The sequence below is a fragment of the Carcharhinus amblyrhynchos genome, chromosome 7, assembly GCF_965287045.1.
Source record: "Carcharhinus amblyrhynchos chromosome 7, sCarAmb.v2.hapA, whole genome shotgun sequence".
In the NCBI taxonomy this organism is placed as follows: Eukaryota; Metazoa; Chordata; class Chondrichthyes; order Carcharhiniformes; family Carcharhinidae; genus Carcharhinus; species Carcharhinus amblyrhynchos.
The window spans coordinates 119,025,611-119,045,137 of NC_137330.1; the positions used below are offsets into that span (position 1 = coordinate 119,025,611).

At 45.6% G+C, this 19,527-nt stretch overlaps 1 protein-coding gene and 1 pseudogene across 1 annotated transcript in view; both read right to left on the reverse strand.

Moving 5' to 3' along the window:
• The window catches only part of lin9 (lin-9 DREAM MuvB core complex component), a 128,008-nt gene that overhangs the window by 55,540 nt on the left and 52,941 nt on the right, over positions 1 to 19,527 (reverse strand). The gene's annotated exons all lie outside the window — the stretch shown is intronic.
• Positions 2,435 to 7,092, reverse strand: LOC145345286 (coatomer subunit epsilon pseudogene; annotated as a pseudogene).

The following is a 19,527-nucleotide window of genomic DNA, read 5'->3' on the forward strand; positions in this document are numbered from 1 at the left end:
CTATCACCTCCACCATTTCTTTCAGAACCCTCGGATGCATTCCATCCGGTCCTGGGGACTTGTCCACAATCAGTCCCTCCAGTCTGCCGAGCACCGCCTCTCTAGTAACAATAATGTCATTGAGACCCTCCAGTCCTACCACCTTTCTATCGCTAACACCCGGCAAATTATTCACATCCTCCTCCGTGAAGACCGAAACAAAAAAGTTACTCAAGACCTCAGCCATTTCCCCATCCCCTACCACTAAGTCCCCCCTCTCATCCTCTAAGGGTCCAACCTCTTCCTTTTTATATATTTATAAAAACTCTTGCTATCCTTTTTTATATTAAGCGCTAGCCCAGCTTCATAGTTTCTCCTACCCTTCTTTATCAACTTCTTTGTCAATCTTTGTTGACATTTAAACCTCTCCCAATCCTCTTCTCGCCCACTACTCTTAGCTACACTAAACGCCTCCGCTTTTAATTTAACACTTTCTTCACCTCCTTCGATATCCACGGCTTATTACCTCTCCTCCTATGGTCCTTTTTAACCATCGGAATAAATTTCTGCTGAGCACCAAGAAAGATCTCCTTAAAGATCCTCCACTGCTCCTCAGCAGACCTTCCAATGCGCTCCCCCAGTCAACATTCGCCAATTCTTCTCTCATCCTACCGTACTCCCCTCTGTTCAAACAAAGGACGCGTGTCCGGGAACCCACTTTCTCCTCCTCCACCTTCACCAGGAACTCCACCATACAATGATCACTCTCCCCAAGAGGATCCTTCACCACAAGGTCCCTAATTCTACCCGCCTCATTACATAACACCAGATCCAAGACAGCTCGCCCCCTCGTCGGCTCCAACACACACTGTTCAAGGAAACTATCCCGGCAGCATTCCAAGAACTCCTCCTCGAGCCCACCGCGTCCAACATGGGTCGACCAATCAATATGCAGATTGAAATCCCCCATAATTATCGCCGTCCCATTCCTGCACGCCGCACTTATTTGCGCGTTAACAGCCCGCCCCACTTCCAGATCATTATTTGGGGGCCTACAGACGACACCCACCAGCGTCTTCCTCCCTTTGCTGTTCCTAATCTCCACCCACAACGATGCCACGTTCTGCTCTTTGGTTCCTATATCATCCCTTGCTACCACCCTGATGCTATCCTTAATCAGCAGAGCTACGCCCCCGAAGGGCTAGATGGCCTACTCCTGCTCCTATTTCTTATGTCTCCTGCTCTGCCCAAGATCGCAAAGAACTACAAAAGGTCGTGAATGTAGCTCAATCCATTATGCAAACCAGCCTCCCATCCATTGACTCTGTCTACCTTCTGCTGCCTCGGCAAAGCAGCCAGCATAATTAAGGACCCCACGCACCCTGGACACTCCCTCTTCCATCAGGAAAAAAATACAGAAGTCTGAGGTCACGTACCAACTGACTCAAGAACAGCTTATTCCCTGCTGCTGTCAGACTTTTGAATGGACCTACCTTGCAAGAAGTTGATCTTTCACTACACCCTAACTATGACTGTAACACAACATTTTGCACTCTCTCCTTCTCGATGAATGGAATGTTTTGTCTGTATAGCACACAAGAAACAATACTGTTCACTGTATGTTAATACATGTGACAATAATAAATCAAATCAAATCAGAGAGATGAAGGTATAGTGGTGGGGAGTATGGGTGAGGGAGGTCATGATGAGACAGCAGAAACTTCTCGGAAAAGGAGTTGCTGAAAAATTGAAAAGTTTATTTATTATTGTCACAAGTGGGCATACATTAGCACTGCAATGAAATTACTGTGAAAATCCCCTAGTTCCTGACTCTGGTGCCAGTTCGGGCACATGGAGGAAGAATTTAGCATGGTCAGTGCATCTAATCAGCACGTCTTTAGAGTGTGGGAGGAAACTAGATATGGGGAAAATGTGCAGACTCTGCACAGACAGTGACCAAGCTGGGAATTGAACCCAGATCCCTGGCGCTGCGAGTCAGCAGTGCGCCACCGTGCTGCCCACATTTGGCTACTAAGACTGAAGCAGAGGCACAAGAAATAGTCCTGTAGTAAGAGGAGCAGGGTATAAGCAGCAGAGCAGAGGGCGAAAGTGAAGACAAGAATTCTGATATGAATTTATTACGATCCAGGGAAGTGAGAGCATGGCTGGGAGTGAATAAGATGTTATGCAGATTTCATCCTTTTCAACATAAATATTGACATTTTTATTAGAAATGTGTAGAGTTTTTACAGCTTTCAGCAATTTGATGACAGTTATTTTCAAACAGAGCACAAATAACGGTTTTAATATTTAATGAATCTAAAGTGAGTAATAAGTTAGAGGCATTACTTTAAAAATATTTTTTTCCACAGTTTAGGAGCTGAACAGCCTAACGGTCCAAGGATGTGGAGTGTGGGTCTGATTTCTCCAACTTCCCAGGCAGATTCCATTCTTCTCACGCACTGGGAGCATACTGCAGCAACCATCCATCAAATTCATTCTCCTTGGCCAAATATCCTTTAATAAATGGGTGCTCTTGATGTCCATTTTCAGCTGGGAGAGGTCGTAGCTACCAACCTCAGGAATCTTGCCCAGGGGCTGTGAACGTACAAGACTACTGAGAATTCATGGGTGATTGCTGTCCGTGCTGAGGGCTCCTGTAGAACTCCTTCTGCATCACCCCACTTGCCCTGTGCTATCTGACAGCTTGTCCATTCAGGAGCAGGAAGGATGCTCTGTACATACTGTCCTTTCCTGAAAGATGTAGTGGCATCCTGCAGCTTGCCTCCACTTTTGATCAGATTCACCCAGGCTGTCAATAGCTGTGTCAGGGTGGCAGCCTCATCTTGCTCATGCAACTCCTTTTGAGCTGGATCCAGCTGGTCAAGCTTCATGGCCATGCATTCTGGACTCTCTCATGGTGCAGTGAACGTAGCTGAATCAGTGAAACTGATGCTGCAACCAGCAAGTATGATAATGTCAATACTCTTTGCCATCTTGTTTAATTCTATCCTGGTGGCAATTCTTTGATCCTCACTGGATAAATATTTAGCAAGCATGCATTCTTACAGCTTGTAATTCATGAACAGCTCCATGATTGATACTATCCAAAGCTGCACTGTAGTTTCTCTGTGCAATGTAAATTCTGTAAAGGAACACATGTTCAACTTCTTTCTCTGGGCTGGACAGCATGACCTTCTGCACATTGTTGATACAATTCTGGTAGCTGCAGCTGGAGAAACTTGTTGCAGATATCCAACAGCTGGCCTCCCTCCCCTTGCTGCAGATATCCAGCAGCTGGCCCTCCCTCTCCTTGCTGCAGATATCCAACAGCTGGCCCCCTCCCCTTGCTGCAGACATCCAACAGCTGGCCTCCCTCCCCTTGCTGCAGATATCCAGCAGCTGGCCCTCCCTCTCCTTGCTGCAGATATCCAACAGCTGGCCCCCTCCCCTTGCTGCAGACATCCAACAGCTGGCCCCCCCCTCTCCTTGCTGCAGACGTCCAACAGCTGGCCCTCCCTCTCCTTGCTGCAGACATCCAACAGCTGGCCTCCCTCCCCTTGCTGCAGATATCCAACAGCTGGCCCCCCCTCTCCTTGCTGCAGAAATCCAACAGCTGGCCCCCCCTCTCCTTGCTGCAGACATCCAACAGCTGGCCCCCCCTCTCCTTGTTGTGGATATCCAACAGCTGGCCCCCCCTCTCTTTGTTGCAGATATCCAACAGCTGGCCCCCCCTCTCCTTGTTGCAGATATCCAACAGCCGGCCCCCTCCCCTTGCTGCAGGCATCCAACAACTGGTGCCCCTCCCATTGCTGCAGACGTCCAACAGCCGGCCCCCTCCCCTTGCTGCAGATATCCAACAACTGGTGCCCCTCCCCTTGCTGCAGACATCCAACAGCTGGCCTCCCTCCCCTTGCTGCAGATATCCAACAGCTGGCTCTCCCTCCCCTTGTTGCGGATATCCAACAGCTGGCCCCCTCCCCTTGCTGCAGATATCCAACAGCTGGCCCCCTCCCCTTGCTGCCGATATCCAACAGCTGGCCCCCTCCCCTTGCTGCAGACATCCAACAGCTGGCCCCCTCCCCTTGCTGCAGACATCCAACAGCTGGCCCCCCCTCTCCTTGCTGCAGACATCCAACAGCTGGCCCCCTCCCCTTGCTGCAGATATCCAACAGCTGGCCCCCTCCCCTTGCTGCAGACATCCAACAGCTGGCCCCCTCCCCTTGCTGCAGATATCCAACAGCTGGCCTCCCTCCCCTTGCTGCTGCACGGCTGCCATTTTGCAGATTTCTATCTGTTAGAAATTACTTTGCAAATGAGAAACTTTTCTGATTGGGCCTCATTTACTGATGTCCACCTGCTTTTTGGCTGTAAACGGTCAGGAATTTTTTTTTGTTTGGCCAGACAGAACATGGAACACCAGCCGGATCTCACTCCTTCTTACAAAAAGGTGAAGGCATTACAGCTGGAATTTTACCACTTTTGGTCTAATTGCCAGGTGGAACTAGACGAGTTTCAGATTTGTTTTTCAGGCCTCCCCCACCCCCCCACCCAAGTGCACTCTGGTTGCAAGTTTCTGAGCGAGCCTGTTGCTCACTGCAGATGCTAGTGGGCAGGGCTTAGCATGCCCGAAAGCCTGCAAAGAGAGTTGGTGCGCATGTGCAGACCTCTGATGCTAAACATGCACATTAGCAGTAGTAGAGGTCTGACAGACCAAGAGCACTGACAGGCCCCTGCTATTGCAGGCTGCCTCAAGTTGTCCACCCCTCCCCAAAATCACAGGGGCCCTCAGCCTGAAATGCAGCATCCACTGGCCCCCTCCCCAACCGATTGCGTGTCCTTTCCCACCCACAGCAATCGCGGCCCTGCTGCCCTCCCACCCATTGATCACTGTAGAATGGTGCCCCCTCCCCCATTAGCCCTGTGCACCTCTGTCCCCATCCCAGCACTGCCCAATGGGCATTGCCCTGGTGCCAGGCTTCCGGGGGGGGGCCTTAATGGCCTCCAGTTCCATCAGTGAGGACAACACGATTGCTCCCTGTTCACGGGAAGCATTTCTATTCCTCGCCGGAGAGAACCTCTCCCGGTGAGGCCATTAAGGCAGGTGAGCCTGAATGATTGGCGAGCCTGGCACTCAGATGTAAAATTGCATTTCCATAATTAAAAATAAATTATTCAGCCTCTTGCCCATTTTCAGGCAAGACCACACTAGTACTCCTGGGGTTGTAAAATGGGGTCGGTTGCATAAATCGGTGCCAATCTCACTACTCACTTTACACAGTCCCTACTTTATGACTGCACAGTACATGAAAATGGGTACAAGGTGGTTGTAAAATACCACCCCATATTAGTTAGTAAGCTTCATATAACAACACTTAACTTCTTGCCATTGTAGCCAAAACCCCCCCCGTACACTGCATGTCAATTTAGGAGTCCTACTGACTGAATCAACACAGGGTTCAAAGAGTCCTAATTTTGAAGATGACACAAAGAGGGTCCAGTCAATTCCCCAGGATCTCTCTTCTCAACTTCTTCCGATTCTCTTGCGTATCTCTAGTCTGCAGTACTTCACCATTGGTGAGTTTGTTGTAAACTTTGGAACGCCTTCCGTAGACCTCTCAAAGCAAGGATGTCTTACTGCAGCTGTGCAGGGCCTTGGCAAGATCACATTTGGGAGTATTGTGCGCAGTTTTAGTCTCCTTACTGGAGAAAGGTTATACTTGTAAAAGCGGAAGCACAGCAAAGATTCACCAGACTGATTCCTGGAATGATAGGATTGTCATACAAGGAGAGATTGGGTCAATTGAGCCTGTTCTCACTGGAATTTAGAAGAACGAGAGGCGATCTAATTGAAACAAATAAAATACTGACAGGGCTGGACAGTGGATGCTGTTTTCTCTGCATGGGGGGCTCTAGAACAAGGGGTCGCATGACTCAAGATACAGTTAGCTGTGTCTGAGAGAAAATCAGGATATTGATATTGATCATAATGAATGGCAGAGCAGGCTTGAAGGGCTTGTAGTTTCTATGTACAGGTTACGCAGATAACTCCATGCATTTAGGATGGGTAACGGGACGGGATGGGCCTGGGTAAGATACTCTTTTGGAGAGTCAGTGCAGACTTGATGGGCCGAATGGTCTCCTTCTGCACTTTATGATTCAGGACTGAGATGAGGAGAAACTTCTTCAGAGGGTGGAATCTCTACCATGGAAGGCTGCAGTGCCACTGAATATTTAAAGAAATAAATAGAAGATTTGTGTCAAGGGATATGGGGAGAGTGAGGGGATTTGGGGTTGAGATAGTGGATCAACCATGATCATACTGAATGGTGGAGCAGGCTCGAAGGCTAACTGACATATCTTTGCATCTTTTTTCTACATTTTTACCTCTCTGACATCCTTGCCTAACTTTTTGATCACTGCTGATCAGATATTTGAATCTTCATGTCATATTTTGTTTGACAGTTGATCCTATGAAATGCCTTAGGTCATTTTACTATATTAGTGGCTGTTTTGAAAGCTGCCATAAAACATTTTCCATGCAGCTATTGCAAGGTTTAGAATCCTTCTTGGGAGGCAGAGGCATGGGTATGTGAAGGATGTTTCTATCCGCTGTGCATTTTCTCAGCACGCTGAAGTCTCAGCTTGGATTATGTCCTTGAGTTTCTAAAATGAAACTTGAAACACAACCTTCTGATTCAGATGAGGGTTTTAACACTGAGCCAAGGCTGACACTAATGGACAGCATTACATTCTAGAATGATTGGAGGGAACTTTGAGCTGCAAAATGTTTAGATGTGGTATCCGTGCCAGTAACAACAGCAGCAGCAATGGAGAGTATTGCGCAAAACAAATTCCACAGCAGTTTCCCCAAAAGCCTGAGTTACCACTCGAAACAAAAAAAATCCACAGAGAAAACTAGATGGCTTTGGCACACATGAGAACACACAACTCCTTGCAATCCCCTGCACTAGTCACCAAGATAATTACTGACACCAGCCAAATTCTACTCACATGGTCCATAAGAGGGAGCTGGTCTTCTGGGCACAGGCCTTTGGACAGCAGATGTTCACTTACAACTATCCTCTCATCTAAGGTGGATAACATGTACATCTTAGGATGTGGTGAGAGACACTTGGAGAATATTTGCCATATTAAGGCATAATGGGGGGGGGGGGGGGGGGCGCGGGTGTGGAGGGGGAGAGAGAGAGAGAGAGTGGGAGAAACAGTGTAACATACCCCCATCCTCAACAAACTGGCTTTCACAGACAAAGTAAGAAGTCTCAGCCTACCAGGTTAAAGGTTAAAGGTCCAATAGGTTTATTTGGTAGCATAAGCTTTTGGAGTCTCGCTCCTTCTTCAGGTGAGTGAGGAGCAACGTTCACAAACAGGGCACAAACACCGCAAACTGGGCAGCATGGTAGCACAGTGGTTGGCACTGCTGCTTCACAGCTCCAGGGTCCTGGGTTCGATTCCCAGCTCGGGTCACTGTCTGTGTGGAGTTTGCACATTCTCCTCGTGTCTCGTAGGTGTCCTCTGGGCACCACAGTCCAAAGATGTGCGGGTTAGTTTGATTGGCCATGCTAAGAAATTGCCCCTTAGTATTCAGGGATGCGTAGGCTAGAGGAATTGGTGGGTATAATATGTAGGGATATGGGGGTAGGGCCTGGGTGGGATTGTGTTCGGTGCAGACTTGATGGGCTGAAGGACCTCTTTCTGCACTGTAGGGTTCTACGATCTATGATATATAGACACAAACCCAATTTACAAGACCTTTACAACACTGGCATCTCCACATCATTTCATAGGCAAACACATGTATAAAAATCTCACATTTTAATATTAATTAATCTACCATTCTTGCAGGTAGAAGCTTTCCCTAACTTCACTCTGCTTCCAAGACCATGCCTGCAGTTATGGGCTCACCATAACAGTAGAGATAGTCTCTACTGTTCTGTCAAATCCCTCAATATCTTGGAAACTGACAGTACTTTTAACCCTTTAAATAAGTTTTTTGTGTCGGTCTTCACGGAGGAGGACACAAATAGCTTAATAGAGCATAGAACATTGAACAATACAGAGCAGAACAGGCCCTTCGGCCCACGATGTTGCGCCGACCAGTTAAAAAACAATGACCCTCTAACCTAAACCAAACCCTTTCCATCCATAAACCTATCCACGGATCTCTTAAACGCCCCCAAACTAGGCACATTTACAACTGCAGCAGGCAGGGCATTCCAAACCCTCACCACCCTCTGGGTAAAGAACCTACCCCTGACATCCGTCCTATAACTACCACCCCTTAATTTAAAGCTATGCCCCCTCGTGCTAGCTTTCTCCATCCGAGGAAAAAGGCCATCACTGTCCACCCTATCCAAACCTCTAATCATCTTATATGTTTCAATAAGGTCCCCTCGCAGCCGCCTTCTTTCTAACGAAAACAACCTCAAATCCCTCAGTCTCTACTCATAGGACCTCCCCTCCATACCAGGCAACATCCTGGTAAACCTCCTCTGCACCCTCTCCAAAGCCTCCACATCCTTCCTATAATGTGGGGACCAGAACTGCACACAATACTCCAAGTGCGGCCGCACCAGCTTGCTGAATATTAAAGATAGAAGGATGGTAGGAGATGAGGTCCTTAATGCAATTACTGTCACTAAAGAGGTAGTGCTTGACAGACTAATGGGACTGAAGGTAGACAAGTCTCCGGGACCGGATTGAATGCACCCCAGGGTTCTGAAAGAAATGGCAGAAGTAATAGCAGATGCCTTAGTAATTATTTATCAAAATTCGCTGGACTCTGGGGAAGTGCCGGAAGATTGGAAAACAGCTAATGTTACCCCGCTGTTTAAAAAAGGTAGCAGACAAAAGGCAGGGAATTATAGGCTGGTTAGCTTAACGTCTGTAGTTGGAAAAATGCTAGAATCCATCATCAAAGAAGAAATAGCAAGACACCTAGAAAAGAATGGTTTGATCAAGCAGACACAGCACGGATTCGTGAAGGGGAAGTCGTGTTTAACGAATTTATTGGATTTCTATGAAGATGTGACTAGTGCGGTAGACAAAGGGGAACCAGTGGATGTGGTGTTTTTGGATTTCCAGAAGGCGTTTGATAAGGTGCCTCACAAAAGGTTGCTGCAGAAGGTTAGGGTGCACGGAGTTGGGGGTAAGGTGTTAGTGTGGATTGAGGATTGGTTATCTAACAGGAAGCAGAGAGTTGGAATCAGTGGCTGCTTTTCTGGTTGGCAGTTGGTGACTAGTGGAGTGCCGCAGGGATCAGTGCTGGGGCCTCAACTATTTACCACTTAAATAGACAATCTGGAGGAGGGGGCGAAGTGTAGGGTAACAAAATTTGCTGATGACACGAAGACGAATGGAAAAGCAAATTGCATGGAGGGCATGGAAAGTCTGCAGAGAGATCTGGATAGGTTGAGTGAGTGGGCGAGGACCTGGCAGATGGAGTATAGTATTAGCAAATGTGACGTTATCCACTTTGGTAGAAATAATAGCAGGAGGGACTATTATTTAAAGGGTGAAAAGCTGCAGCATGCTACAGTGCAGAGGGACCTGGGGGTCCTTGTGCACGAATCGCAAAAACCCAGTCTGCAGGTGCAGCAGGTGATCAAGAAGACGAATGGAATGTTGGCCTTTATCGCGAGGGGGATTGAATATAAAAGCAGGGAGGTCTTGCTGCAACTGTACAGGGCACTGGTGAGCCCGCATCTGGAGTACTGTGTGCAGTTTTGGTCCCCGTATTTGCGAAAGCATATATTAGCCTTGGAGGGAGTACAGAGAAGGTTCACCAGGGTGATACTGGAGATGAGGGGGTTAGCTTATGGAGAGAGATTGAATAGACTGCGTCTGTACTCGTTAGAGTTTAGAAAGCTGAGGGGGTATCTTACAGAGACTTACAAGATAATGAAGGGGCTAGATAGGGTAGAGGTAGAGAGATTCTCCCTGCTCAGAAAGGATAGATCTAGAGGGCACAGCCTCAAAATAAGAGGGGGTAGTTTAGAACGGAGTTGAGGAGGAACTTCACTCAAAGGGTGGCGAATCTCTGGAATTCTCTGCCCATTGAAGTGGTGGAGGCTACCTCGTTGAATATATTTAAGTCACGGGTAGATAGATTTCTGATAGACAAGGGAATTAAGGGTTATGGGGAGAAAGCGGGAAAATGGAACCGATTCACTTCAGATCAGCCATGATCTTATTGAATGGCGAGGCAGTCTCGAAGGGCTAGATGGCCTACTCCTGCTCCTATGTTCTTATGTTCTTATCCCTTTAAATTTCAGGGAATGTAACCAGATTTATGTAACTACATACCTAAAATTCCAAGGATAAAGTTATCATTCTAGTAAATCAATGCTGCACTCTCTTTGTGGACAATATATCCTTCCTAAGGTGTGGTCTAACTGTATAATCAGAGGATAATTATAGATGAGGAAACCATTGAACTCATCGTAAATTAAATACATTTAGAAACACCCATGGCAGCATTCGATCAAGTGCTTTTAAAGCAGTACTTCCTGATATTAGGCTGCATCAACTTCTTTTACTTTAGTCGAGTAAAACAAAGGAAATGGTCATTGACTTCAGGAAACATAGTGAAGGACATATCCCTGTCTATATCAACGGTGGCGAAGTGGATATGGTGAGGACTTTCAGGTTTTTAGATATCCAGATCACCAACCTGTCCTGGTCCCTCCATGCTGACACTATAGTTAAGAAAGCCCATCAACGCTTCTACTTTCTCAGAGGACTAAGGAAATTTGGCATGTCAGCTATGACTCTCACCAACTTTTATGGATGCATCATAGAAAGTATCCTTTCTGGATCTTTCACAGCTTAGGATGGCTCCTGCTCTGCCCAAGGCCAAGAAGTTACAAAGGAACGTGAATGTAGCCCAGTCCATCACACAAACCACTGGTTAGCACTGCTGCCTCACAACACCAGGGATTTGGGTTTGAATCCTGACTTGGGTCACTGTCTGTATGGAGTCTGCACTTTCTCCCCATGTCTGTGAGGGTATCCTTCAGGTTGTCCAGTTTCCTCCCCAGTCCAAAGACTGTTAGGAACACTGACCGTGCTAAATTCTTCCTCAGTGTCCCTGAACAGGCATCAGAGTGTGGCAACTTGTTGATTTTCAAAATAACTTCACTGCAGTGTTAATGTAAGCTTATCTGTGACTCTAATAAACTTAAAAACTTAAAACCAGCTTCCCAAACATTGACTCTGTCTACACTTTCCACTGCCTGAGAAAAGCAGCCAGCATAATCAAGACCCCAAGCATCCCGGACGTTCTCTCTTCCATCTTCCTCCATTGGGAAAAAGATACAAAAGTCTGAGCTCACGTACCTACTGACTCAAGAACAGCTTCTTCCCTGCTGCTGTCAGACTTTTGAAATGGATGTACCTTAAGTTGATCTTTCGCTACACCTTACCTATGACTGTAACACTACATTCTGTACCCTCTCCTTTTCTTCTCCCCTATGTACTCTATGAACAGTATGCTTCGTCTTTATAGCGCACAAGAAACAATACTTTTCACTGTATGCTAATACATGTGACAATAATAAATCAACTCTCTATCCACATCTTGAAAATTTCAATCGACCCATGATCAAGGGGAAAGAGAATTCCATTTGTATGGAAATCATCCTCTTTGATTTTCCTGCTCTACTTTTAAGATTACATCCCCTTGTTCTGGAGATTATCTAGCCAGAGGAAACTGTTTCTCTGTATTTATCCTATCAAATCATGATTATATTTCAAATCACACCTTGATTAGATCACTCCTTGCTCTTCTATACTCAAGAGAATCAACCTTCTGGGACTGGAGACAGCTGGACCTGCGCCTGTACTGGGGCAGAGTATAAACACAGTGCAAGGCTCGGGGCTATCACTCGCATTCTGGGAACGGAGACAGCTGGACCTGCCCCTCTACCAGGGCAGCGGACTGAGTTTGGAAAACAATCTGGAGTGACGGCACAGGAAAACAGTATTATATTAGTTGGTAAAGAACTGATAATTTGAATGACTTATTCTAAATTGCTGTTAGATTACGAGATGGGTGACACAGTGTCACTATTGCCTCACAGCGCCAGGGGCCCTGGTTTGATTCCTGGCTTGGGTCACTGTCTGTGTAGAGTCTGCATGTTCTCCTCATGTCTGTGTGGGTTTCCTCCAGGTGCTCCGGTTTCCTCCGACAGTCTGAAAGACATGCTGGTCAGGTGCACTGGCCATGCTAAATTCTCCCTCAGTGGACCTGAACAAGTGCCGGAATGTGGCGACTTGGGGAATTTCACAGTAACTTCATTACAGTGTTAATGTAAGCCTACTTGTGACACTAATAAATACACTTTAAAAAAAAAATTCCAACATTCCCTGGACGCGGGAAAGGTTCCAGTGGATTGGAAAAATGCTAATGGAATGCTCTCAAGAAGGGAGGGAGGCAAAAAATAGGAAACTATAGATCTGATGGTTTAACATTTATTGTTGGAAAATTGTTAGAATCCATTATTAAGGAAGTAATAACAGGACATTTATAAAGTCAAAACACAATCCATTAGGGTCAGCATGTTTTTATGAAGCGTAAATTGTGTTTGACTAATTTGCTAAAGATCTCTGAAGATGAAATAAGCAAAGTGGATAATGGGTATCCTGTAAATGTAGTATATCTGGACTTCAGGAAGGCATTTGAGGAGGTTCCGCACAGAAGGTTAATAGGCAAGGTAAGATCACATGGGGTTAGGGGATAATTTATTAACTTAAAAGACTAGCTAACCGAAAGAAGACGGAGAGCTGGGAAAAATGGGTCTTTTTCTGGTTGGCAAGGTGTAATGAGTGGGGTGTGACAGGGTTTGGTCCTGGGGCCCCAGTTATTTACAATCTATATTAACGACTCGGATACAGGATAGCCAAATTAAACTAAAACAGATGGGATAGTAACTTGCAATGAGGAACTAAAATTTTTAAATAGATATAGATAGGTTAAGTGGATGGGACAAAGTGTAGCAGGTGGAGCTTAATGTGGGTAAGTGTGAAGCTATCCATTTTGGTTGGAAAAATGGAAAGACAAATGATATTTAAGCAGAGAGGCTTTGGGGTGCTTCGGTGCAGAGGGATCTGTGTGTCTTGCACCCGAATCACAGAAAACTGGTAAGTAAGTAACAAGGAAAGCAAACGGAATTTTGGCATTCAGAGCTAGAGGAAGAGAGTATAAAAGTAAGGAAGTATTGCTGCAACTATAAAAGGCATTGGTGAGATGCCACCTAGACTATTGTGTACTGTTTTGCTCCCTTTATTGCAGGAGGGATGCAGTGGCACTGAGGCAGGTCACTAGATCGATTCCGGAGATGAGAGATTTGTTTTATGAAGACAGGTTGAGCAGTTAAGGCCTACATTCTCTACAGTTTAGAACAAGAGGTATATGAGATGATAAAAATAGACTCAGGGCAGATGTTTCCTCTTATGGGACAATCTACAAGAAGAGGTGATAGTTTGAGGATAAGGGTGGCAGATTTAAAACAGATGAGGAGAAATTACTTCTCTCAAAGGGTGGTGAACCTGTGGAATTCACTACACCAGACTGCAGTGGATTCCGGGACATTGAGTAAATTTGAGAAGATAGAGGTTTTTAATTAGCAGTGGGATGAAGGGTTATAGAGAACTGGCAGGAAAGTGGAACAAGATCAGCCATGATTGTACTGAATGGTGGAGTAGGCTTGAGGGGCTGAATTACCTACTCCTGCTCCTGGTTCTTATATTAGGGAATAGAAGCCATGTTTATACCATCAGTCCTCATAATTTACCCTCTTTGCTCCAGTACAGTATTGTTCTGGTGAATCTATTTTGTACATAATTCCAGACTGCAGTGCCCAAAACCTTAATGCAGTACCCCAGATGGGATGCAGAATGTCAAGTTGTTCCTTTCCAAGATGAAAGGCCCAAGTTTCTCTATCTAGCCTTCCTTCACAATCAGACCCCTGACACAAGAGATTAACAGCGTGACTTTTTCTCTGCACTGTTTCCAGAATTTGAGCAAACACCTTGAGTCACAGTGACCAGTATGAGAGCCAGCATTCAAGGTGCACTTAGGATTGCCAACCATGATTAGATGTATTCCATCACAAGACTTGCCCCCACACTCCAGCCATTCGTTGGCCAACACATCCTTCCTTGTGACGCATTGCCTTCCTACACCAACTGGAAAGCGAAATGAAAATGACAGAAATAGTCTTTTCTTTAAGTACCGATGATGTTTCTCCAGGATTGCACATGGCAGTGTCCTGTAGATAGATCCTTAATTCTAGGTGACTGGAATTCCAGGCCCGAATGTTGCATGGTTCAACCTTGACCTCTTCTGATAACAGCCAGCTACAAAAAAAACCCTTGCAAACCATAGACAGAAAAAGGATAGCAAAACACTGCAGATGCTGGAAATGTACAATAAAAACAGAAACTGCTGCCTGAATTGTTTTTAAGTTTATTTATTAGTGTCACAATTAGGCTTACATTAACACCGCAATGAAGTTACTGGAAAATCCCCTAGGTGCTACACTCCGGCACCTGTTCATAAGAACATAAGAAATAGGAGCAGGAGTAGGCCATCTAGCCCTTCGAGCCTGCCCCGCCATTCAATAAGATCATGGCTGATCTGTCGTGGCTCAGTTCCACTTTCCCGCCCTCTCCCCATAACCCTTAATCCCCTCTCTTATCAAAAACCCATCAACCCGCGTCTTAAAAATATTTAGCGAGGCAGCCTCCACCACTTCAACGGGCAGAGAATTCCAGAGATTCACCACCCTTTGAGTGAAGAAGTTCCTCCTCAACTCCGTTCTAAACCGCCCCCCTTTTATCTTGAGGCTGTGCCCCCTAGTCCTACTGTCTTTTTTGAGTGGGAAGAGTCTCTCCACCTCTATCCTATCCATCCCATTCATCATCTTATACGTCTCAATGAGATCTCCCCTCATTCTTCTAAACTCTAACGAGTACAAGCCTAGTTTATTCAGCCTCTCCTCATAGCTCAACCCCCTCAACTCCGGTATCAGCCTAGTAAACCTCCTCTGCACTCCCTCCAAGGCCAAAATATCTTTGCGCAGGTGCGGCGCCCAAAACTGCACACAGTACTCCAGCTGCGGCCTCACCAATGCCCTATATAGCCGCAGCAAGACCTCCCTACTTTTATATTCAATCCCCCTCGCTATGAAGGCCAGCATCCCATTCGCTTTCCTGACCACCTGCTGCACCTGCAAGCTGGGTTTTTGCGACTCATGCACAAGGACCCCGAGGTCCCTCTGCACCGTCGCCTGCTGCAGTTTTTCGCCCCGTAAGTAATAGTCCTTCCTACCATTCTTCCTACCAAAGTGGACCACCTCACACTTGCCAACATTAAATTCCATTTGCCATTTCCTGGCCCATTCGCCCAGCCTATCTAGATCCTTCTGCAGACTCTCCACACCCTCCGCACAATTTGCTGTTCCCCAATCTTGGTGTCATCAGCAAATTTCGACACCCTACACTCGGTTCCCTCCTCCAGATCATCTATATAAATGGTAAAAAGCTGAGGGCCCCAGCACCGACCCCTGGGGCACTCCACTAGTCACCATCCGCCAATCCGAATAGCACCCGTTGACCCCCACTCTCTGCCTCCTACTTGACAACCAATCCTCTATCCACGCTAACACCCTACCCCCAACTCCATGTCCCTCGACCTTCTGCAATAACCTCTTGTGAGGTACTTTGTCAAACGCCTTCTGAAAATCTAGAAAGACCACATCCACCGGCTCTCCTCTATCCACCGCCCTAGACACATCCTCATAGAACTCCAGTAAATTTGTCAGACACGACTTCCCTTTAAGGAAACCGTGCTGCGTCTGCTCTATCAAGCAATTCCCTTCAAGATGCCTCGCAATTTCCTCCTTAATGACAGATTCTAACATTTTACCTACCACAGACGTTAAACTAACCGGCCTATAATTCCCCGCCTTTTGCCTGGCACCCTTCTTAAATAACGGCGTAACATTAGCCGTTTTCCAATCATCTGGCACTTCCCCGGAATCCAGTGACGTCTGGAAAATAACCACCAAGGCATCCACTATCACCTCCGCCATTTCTTTCAGAACCCTCGGATGCATTCCATCCGCTCCTGGGGACTTGTCCACAATCAGCCCCCTCCAGTCTGTCGAGCACCGCCTCTCTAGTAACAGTAATGTCATTAAGACCCTCCAGTCCTACCACCTTTCCATCGCTAACACCCGGCAAATTATTCACGTCCTCCTCCGTGAAGACAGAAACAAAAAAGTTATTCAATACCTTAGCCATATCCCCATCCCCTACCACTAGGTCCCCTTTCTCATCCTCTAAAGGACCAACATTGACCCTAGCCAGCCTCTTCCTTTTTATATATTTATAAAAACTCTTGTTATCCTTTTTTATATTAAGCGCTAGCCAGCTTCATAGTTTCTCCTACCCTTCTTTATCAGCTTCTTTGTCAATCTTTGTTGACATTTAAACCTCTCCCAATCCTCTTCTCGCCCACTACTCTTAGCTACTCTAAATTCCTCCGCTTTTAATTTAACACTTTCCTTCACCTCCTTCGTTATCCACGGCTTATTACCTCTCCTCCTACTATCCTTTTTGACCATCGGAATAAATTCTCTCTGTGTACTCTGTTCAGAGTACACAGAGAGAATTTAATATGCTGAACATATCTAGCATTTTCTGTTTTCATTGTGGAAAGGAGTAGGGAATTTATAGATTTCTATGCAATAGACACAGGGATTTTAAATGCAGTACAAGGCAGTAGCATGCTGAGGCATTATGACAGGCAAAACAAAATACTGGGCTCTGATGAAAGGTCTTTGTCCTTATTGTTAACAAATATATGAATCAGGATCAGCAGTCAGCCACTCCGCCTCTCGAGCCTGCTCCACCATTCAATAAGATCATGGTTGATCTGATTGTTATCTCAACCCCACATTCCTACCTAACCCCCAATAACGTTTCATCCGCTTGTTAATCAAGAATTTATCTAGCTCAGCCTTAAAAATATTCAAAGATTCTGCTTCCACTGCCTTTAGAGGAAGGGAGCTCCACAGACTACAACCCTCACAGAAAAAAGTTCTCATCTGTCTCAAATGAGTGACCCTTTTACTTTTAAACTGTGACCCCTAGTTCTAGATTCCCCCACAAGAGGAAACATCCTCTCCACAGCCATCCTATTAATACCCCTCAGAAACCTAAAGGTTTTAACCAAGTCCCCTCTAAACTCGTAGATACAAAACTAACCTCTCCAACCTTTCCTCATGAGACTAGCAAACCTCTAAACTGCTAACATACTTACATTTTTCCTTAAATAAGGAGGCCAATACACAATACTCCAGATGTGGTCTCCCAGTGCCTTGTACAACTGAAGCATAAACTCCCTATTTTTGTAATCAATTCCCCTCACAATAAATAACAACATTCTATCAACTTTCCTAATTACTTGCTCTACTTGTATAGTAGCCTTTTGTGATTCATGCACAAGGACATCCAGATCCTTCTGCACTTCTGAGATCTGCAATAAGATTCTTTTTTTATTCTTCCTGCCAAAATGGATAATTTCACATTTGCCCACATTGTATTCCATGTGTTTCCTGTTAAAGTTAAGTTGATTTACTCGTGTCACAAATAGGCTTACAATTAAGTTACTGTGAAAATCCCCTAGTCGCCACACTCTGACAGTTGTTTGGGTACACTGAGGGAGAATTTAACACAGCTAATACGCCTAGTCCAGAGGAAAACCCATGCAGTCATGGGGAGAATGTGCAGACTCTGGACAGTGACCCAAGCCAGGAATTGATCCCATGTGCCTGGCACTGTGAGACAGCAGTGCTAACCACTGTGCCACCCCAATCAGTTCTAAGCTTTACACTTGTGCTAACAGTCTCCGCACTCCAATCTGCATGCTACTCTCAGTTTAAGCTGACTGCTGGCACTTACTCAAAAAAATCCAGCATTTCTTTGAATCTTGGAAATCATTTGTTTCCTGTGACAGTTCAATCCTGCAACTGTGTGCTCGAATAGGTCTTCCATAGAAACCCCATGCAATGGAAACAGAACTGCACAAAGCCAATGGCTCTAATCACAGGTAATCAAATAAGCACAGCTTCTGATCTCAACAGAAGAACTGGCAGAACAGCAGAATGCAATCCCAAAAAACTAAAAGAAAACCACTAATGAATAACATTCAATGAAAACATTCATTCAACATAAAACAGGGGCCTAGATACCAACTTCTGTAAATCTGGCCAAAAATAACCTTACTCAGTTCTACAGACAGAATACTATAAATAGCTGATCTGCTGTTCATTTAGAGTGTGGAGTTTTGCCATGATTATTTAGGAGCTTGTGTTAAACCAGAATCCTGGTTACATGGCAGTCTTGGGAAGTCAGTAGATTTTGTAATTTGCCATTTCTTTTTAAAAGGAGGACTAGGAGGGGAATGATTGAGAGATTAACAACATTAATCTGCATGCATTTACATAGGAAAAGATGGTACAAATGTGTTGCAGACAGTAACTTGAAAAGCAGCTTCAGGTAGTGTCTTTAACCACTTGGTCAAATGCTGAAGCAGAAACAACATGAGAGAGAGAGAGGAAGGAACAGAAAGATATATTGATAATGTGAAAAGAAGCTCAGAGTGAAAGCACCAGCATAGATTAACAGGGCTGAAGGGCCAGCATGTATTAATTTTGTGTTGTTAACTTTTCAGTCTCCATTCTCAGAAAGCTAAAGGAAAGAAAAGATGGCTAGTCAAAGTTGGAGGTGGAAAAGGTTTAGATTCTGATATAACAGACATGGATGGGTGGATGGAATGGGCCTCAATGGGATGATTGGCCTTTCCTCACTACTGGTTTTGTTTTAGGTAGAGACAGTAATATTATTAACATAGAATAATAAATCAGAGACTGGAGGTCAAGGCTGCAGAGACACGTAGAAAACAAAATACACTTTCACAAAACACAAAGGCCAGGATTCTTCAGCTATTCACACCAGTGGGATTCTTTGATCCCATCAGCAGCGCACTCCACCCCGCCCGCCGGTTTCCTGCCAGCGTGGAACATAGGCATCGCTGGCTGGCTAACATTTATTGCCCATCGAGGACGTAAGAACGTAATAGGAGCAGGAGTAGGCCATCTAGCCCTTTCAGCCTGCCCCGCCATTCAATAAGATCATGGCTGATCTGAAGTGAATCAGTTCCACTTTCCTGCTTTCTCTCCCCGCTCCCCCCCCCCAAACCCCGTTTTGAAGCTGTGCCCTCTAGTTCTGCTACCCTTTCTAAGCAGGAAGAATCTCTCTATCTATATCCTACCTAGCCACTTTATTATCTTGTAAGTCTCTATAAGATCCCCCCACCAGCCTCCTAAACTCGAACGAGTACAGACCCAGTCAATTCAATCTCTCTTCATAAGCTAACCCTCTCACCTCCGGTATCAGCATGGTGATCCTTCTCTGTACTCCCTCCAAGGCTAATATATGCTTTCGCAAATACGGGGACCA